Here is a 6,245-nt window from a genome sequence, read left to right as displayed (position 1 = left end):
GCCATCTCCAGGAAAGCAGGGCTCCATCAGTGTAACGGTGACTTGGGAAGACAAATGCCATGACTCCGAATGTTTCCCCCTTCCTTCTTCTTCCCCCAGCTTTACATGCTGAGCATGACACCATACGGTGTGGGATATCCCTTGGGTCAGCTGGGGTCAGCTGTCCCGGCTGTGTCCCCTCCCAGCTCCTTGTGCACCCCCAGCCTGCTCGCTGGTGGGGTGGGGTGAGAGGCAGAAAAGGCCTTGACCCTGTGTAAGCACTGCTCAGCAGGAACAAAAACATCCCTGTGTTATCAACACTGTTTCCAGCACAAATCCAAACCATAGCCACATACTAGCTGCCATGAAGAAAAATAACTCTATCCCAGCCAAAACCAGCACAGGAAGGAAAAGATAAAGACTTTGGATGACTTCCCACACCTGGCAGTTTTCTCTCTCTTTGGATACTCTGTTTAACTACCAATGGTCTTACTGCTTTTCTTTGAGAGTAACTAAAACGTTCTTTCAACCTTTGCCTTGTAGTAAAAGCCATGACTGGTATATATCTACTTCAATCAAATGTCAATGATGTCAGTTCTTAAAAGTCTTTATACAGTGCATAAAGACTTTGAGGACTATCCTAGTGCTCACTTCATTTTGGATTTATGAACTGATACATATATATATATGTATGTGTATGCGTATGCATATATTAAAAAAAAAAAGAAAATTACATTTTCAGTGTAAAGTTTTGAAATGAAACTAATAGTAACCAGGAAATTCAAAATTCAGGCTTGTTCTTTGGTGTTAGTTGACACGATCATGAACTAAAAAAAGTGAAAGACTCAGAATTTTAGTATCAGCTGAGTGTGAGCTTTTAATTTCACTGGTTTTTGTTAGTTTAGGTAAAAAAAAAATGTCATTTTAAACATAGGTTTTTAAAGATAATGTTAGTTTCCTTATTTTTAAAAGGAGAAAAAAAGGGAAAGAAGGTTGTGAAAGAAATATTAATTATAATACTTAACACATATAGTGCTTTATGGGACATAATCTGCTGTCAGTTGTAGCAGTGTAAATGAATGTAAAAATAATTTGAAACAGACAGAAATGTTGAGATTGACTTCATATTTGTACAGGATCATGCTCTTAAGAGATGCTTACACCCCTTCCAGGTGAAATCTATCCTTGCACAGAGGACCAGCAAAAAGGTTTCAATCACTTACATTGCACTCCAGTATCTTAAGTGGGAGTTACATGATCCAGACACCTTTTTTCCAAGTCTTCAGCAGTGGTTTGCTGCTCCAAGACCAGAATTTCAATCCCTCTACTAGACTCTCTGCAAAAGTCTCTGAAGTATTTTTGACTGATAGATTGGAACCTAGTCTCTCATTAGATGCTGCTAAAAGCTATTTTGGAAAGTTTCCCAAGGAACCATGCACTTTGCAGTCCAGAAACACATGGGAGATGGGGAAAGTCAGATCTATCAGGTAAATGCATACTTAGACATTTTTTAAATGAGACTATCTAATGTTAGATGGACAGATAACGTTTAGTTTTGTACTTTCTGCAGTATGGGCTTTCATAAGGTATTATATTGACAATACTGTAAGTGTATTATTTAAAAAAAAAACCAAAAAGTATATTTTGCATGAATGGCTAGTAGCCAATTTTCAAGAATTAATAAATTAGAACATTTGAGCAAAAGGTGTTGAATAACTGCCTCTAGCTGGAGACTTTTTGCCATGTTTCAGTCCAGAGCAAGAAGGTGTCTGGATCTTTTTTTTAATTTTTATTTTTGTTGTTGTTGAGGCTTTTTCTGAGCTTACTTTTGAATTCTGTTGTTTTCCTGGCTGTTCTGCAGTGCTCTGAAATTTGAGTTGGTGGATCTCAGTCCAGTGCCTCGTGGGCAAATGTCCACATCACCAAAACCACCCTCCAATCATTCACACTGGAGACCAGGTCCTCAGCTAAATTAAAATCAATACAGAAAACTGTTGTTATTGTTAGAACAAAGCCACTTCACTTTGGCTTGGGATTTGGCCTCAGCACATTACTATTACTATTATTTTTTGGTGGTCTCAGCAAGAGAGGCCAAGGACTGAATAGTCATGAAAATTTGGACTTGCCCCTTAAATTCCTAGAGCCAGTGCTCAGGAGCAAGACAAGTTGGAGGGCAGTGGAGGGGAAATTTCTGCTGTTGCTGTTGCTGATTTTCAGTGGACAAATTGAAATCTTCAGTACCTTTCACCAGCACTGAATTTACTAGAAGAAATGGTATCTCTCAACATATTTAATAGACAATGTATTGTACAAGAAACCCCCTTCTATTATGATTTTTTTATTGGCGGTGTTGATGCACTTGCAAATGTGGCTTTCCTTAGTCACTCGAACTTTCTCAGTGTTACCGGAAAGATCATACTTCAGGTGTACGTAGTTATTAAACCAGACTCTGATGCCATCGCACAAATTAGCTCTCAAGAAATCTTTATGTTGAATGTAAGCTGAAGATGCTGGACATGCATGGCCACCATTCACAGTGGCTATCATTTCTATTTGTTTCAGGATGGAAGAAACCAACAGGTGGTTTGCTTCTAAGCATATGTAAATATCAATTGAGTGTAACAGTGCTTTGTTTGATTTTTCACTGTGAAATATATTTTGGAGCTAGAAAGGCTATGTTATTAAAAACAATACATAATTAAAAGAAAAACAAGTGTGCAGTGCTCCTTGAGCCATTTTTTCTAACATGTCCATAATGTATTTCTTGTCTAATTTTCTTATTTTGCTTTTCTACATGTACAAAAAGTTTCTGTGCTGCAGCTTTTGTCACTATTTACTGTATCTAACCACTGTTTGATTATTGACTTTTTGATGTGGAGTGCTGGTACTACAGGACAATTAACATCCCAAAATGAAAACTACAACCTATAATTCAAAGGACAAGGCTTGTTTCATTGCTGCATGGTGACCTCACCTCCTTTTACCTTCACCTACATTTAGTATATCTGAAACTCAGAGCCCAGGTAAATGCTCTTAAATGAAACTTAAATGCTTAGTTGTGGGAGTTTTTGTTTCACAGAGGAAAAATACCCAAGTTCTTCTGCCTCATTTAAGTATTTTTATTTGAAACCCGGGTGTTAAAATGGGGCTGGTGGGAGAAGGGAGAAAGATGATGGCAGGTGAGTCCAGAGTGAAAAGCAAAAAAGGTGCAGTTTGGAAGTTAAATTCAGACACTGTATTTGGTGTCTAGCTCCTCCTTTTCAGCAGCTGTCCATCATTGCAATTAAAGAACTGTGTCTTGCAACTACAAGGCTAAATAATGACCAGAAGTGGGCAGGAACTGACTATGCTGATAATTTGAGATTACTTTTGCAAAGATGACTCTCCCTAGACTCTCTCCATTGCCAATGGCAAGTGTGAGATACCTTCCAGAAAGGAATGCAGAGCAGTTTCTTAGAATCTTAGAATCATAGAATCAACAGCACAGGTTGGAAGGGACCTTGAACAATCATCTGGTCCAACGCTTCATGAGAAAGGGAGCCTAGATGAGATTATGTAGCCACGCTGTCCAATCGCATCTTGAAAACCTCCAGCGATGGGGACTCTACCACATCCTTGGGGATATTGTTCCAGTGATTGCTCTTACTGTAAAAAAATTATTCCTTATATTGAGATGAAACCTCTCCTGGTGCAACTTGTACCTGTTCCCCTTGTCTTCTCCATATGGGTCCTTGTGAAGCGACAGCCTCCATCCTCTTGGTAGCCACCCTTTTGGTACTAGAATACTGTGATGAGGACCTCCCTGAGCCTTCTCTTCTCCAGGGAGAAAAGAGCTAACTCCTTCAGTCTTTCCTCATCAGTCAGGTTGTCCATCCCTTTGATCATCTTCATGACCCTCCTTTTGACCCTTTCTGGTGTGGCCATGTCTTTCTTGAGTTGTGGGGACCAGAACTGGACACAATATAGTGTTAGTCAGACTCCTGCTCAAAACCTGACCTGGGAGAATCTGATCCTCTTCAGCAGTGATGAAAGGATTAGTTGCAATAATTTGCCTTGTTGAAGTAGTTTTGTAAAATTGTGGCTTTTCATAATATTGCCATATCAATGATGGATGAAATTCTGCTTCTGCATAGCATGGTAGCTTTGTGCTTGCAGATGAAGGGCTATGCAGAACCTCTCATTAGCTCAGAGATTCTTTTTTTTTTTTTTTTCATAAATCCCATGGACAAAAGAAATCAGTAACTAAAAATATGCAAAGCCAAAATGATCAAGAACAAAACATATTTAGCAAAGTTAGAGCTCTTGGTCTCTGATCCTCAGGTGTTCCAGAGCAGCACAGTGCCGTAAGGACACTTAATCTGAAGGAAAGGATAATTGCCATTATTTTTACAGCATATTACTCCCACTCCTAAACTGATAGACTCTCCTTTTAAAATTCAATAGGCTTTTTTTTTTTTTCTTACCTTCTCTTCCCACTGGAAATTTATTGTAAAACCTTTTTCTGAATTCCAAATTAAAACAACTCCTGGCTCGCTTATGCTCCCTTTTCATACTAATCTTGCCTCCAGTTCCTTTCTCCCTTCCTGAAGTATGAACAGCTGTATTTCAGATAAAGTCTACAGTTTATCTTTGATCATGCAGCTGAAAGATAAAACTAAAAATAATCATGCTATTATGTTGCATTTGTTGCAGCTCTAATCTCAATTTGGGCAGCAAAAACAATGCCAAGAAGCAAATACAGACATATGCAAATCCATTAAGAACAGCAGTAAAATTAAGTGGAAGCAGCATGCCAAGTACCCTAAAAAAAATTAGTAACAATAAAAACTAAGAGAAAGATTTCCAGTTCTTAAACACGTATAAATGAGATTTAGTTTTTGAGAAGCTTTCATTCAGTCAGATCTAAAGGCAGAAATTATCCCAATCCTTTCTGGTTTCAGTTATAGTCTTGCAAGAGAAGCTGTATTGCTGCTGCTTCCAATCAAAGGGTTAGGACTCTCATTCAGTCAACACACTGAAGGAAATCAACTTTCAAATGGGCAACAATATACTGATTGTGTCAGCTTGTGAGATTTCAGTGCTCATATGTCTGACACTGCTACTAAATCCCTGCTAGATCTGGCCTGTGAACCATGCAGATATCTAACTTCGCATTATCTTTCCAGTCCAGCCCTGCCAGAGATTAGATATAAAAATTTCAGAGGGTATAACAAAAAAAAAAAATGTCCCAAGTGACTTTAGTAAACAGTGGTGATAAAAGAAATGCAAAATCCATGCATTTCATTGGCTTTACTTGCCTTGTTATTTGAAATTGGTTTTCAATACTGTTTCAGAAACAATTGCTTATGACAGAGGTTTTCAATCTGTAGTCTGTGGAGACTTCAGAGCCTGTAGGCTATTTCTGAAGTGTCCATGGAAGATGATTAAGGAAAATAAGTTCATTCTTTGTATATAGCTATATATGCTTGTAAGGCTCCTGAAGGGCTTTTGTCTTACCCATAATTATATGAAGGTTCTCACAGATCAAAAAAAAAGGTTGAGAAGTACAGCTGCAAACAGCTGAGAATGAGTTACTATGAGCTATTTTCCCAGGACAATCTAGATGACTGTTTTTTCAGCTTTCTGCACATACTGTCATCCAGTCTTTGATGAACCTCTCAGTGCCACCCATCCAATGTCCACTTTGACAAATAATGATAGAGAGGAGATGGTGAGGAAAGCATGACCACTGTTAGCCAGCTATAATCATAAGGAGTATCTGTATCCCAATATTATAGAAGGGCCAGGATGAAAGAGCAGTGTAACCAGGTCTCTTTGTAGCCTTTTCACAGTGAGTGATTGGTTTGAGAAGATACAGGTAGAACAGATGCTGCACCCTGGATGAAGCTACTATACTTAGCCCTCTGTGTCCTCAACATCTACAGAAACATGCAAGCTGTGATTTCACAGCTGCCATGAAGTCCTATGAAGACTTCTTACATGACAAAGTACAGGATCCATATGCCAAAGGTAAACTTCATAGTTTCCACATTCAGTGGTTGTACCTAGAAAGTTCAACAAATTAAGTTTTTCCTCCTTGTTTTGATTATGTGATTTCACAGTAGTAAGACTTTCTTTTTTGTTCTGAGATTTTCTCGTGTGGGCAAGGCTTCCAGAGAAGTGTAGGATGCTTAAAATCACCTGCTACATGGCACTGCAGAGCAATAAATATGACCTCAGCAGAGCTATTATAGCATGGAAGGTCTAAAGGGATACAAGACAAGGTG

The sequence above is a fragment of the Pelecanus crispus genome, chromosome 2 (genome assembly GCF_030463565.1).
Source record: "Pelecanus crispus isolate bPelCri1 chromosome 2, bPelCri1.pri, whole genome shotgun sequence".
Lineage (NCBI taxonomy): Eukaryota > Metazoa > Chordata > Aves > Pelecaniformes > Pelecanidae > Pelecanus > Pelecanus crispus.
This window is presented reverse-complemented; position numbering follows the sequence as displayed.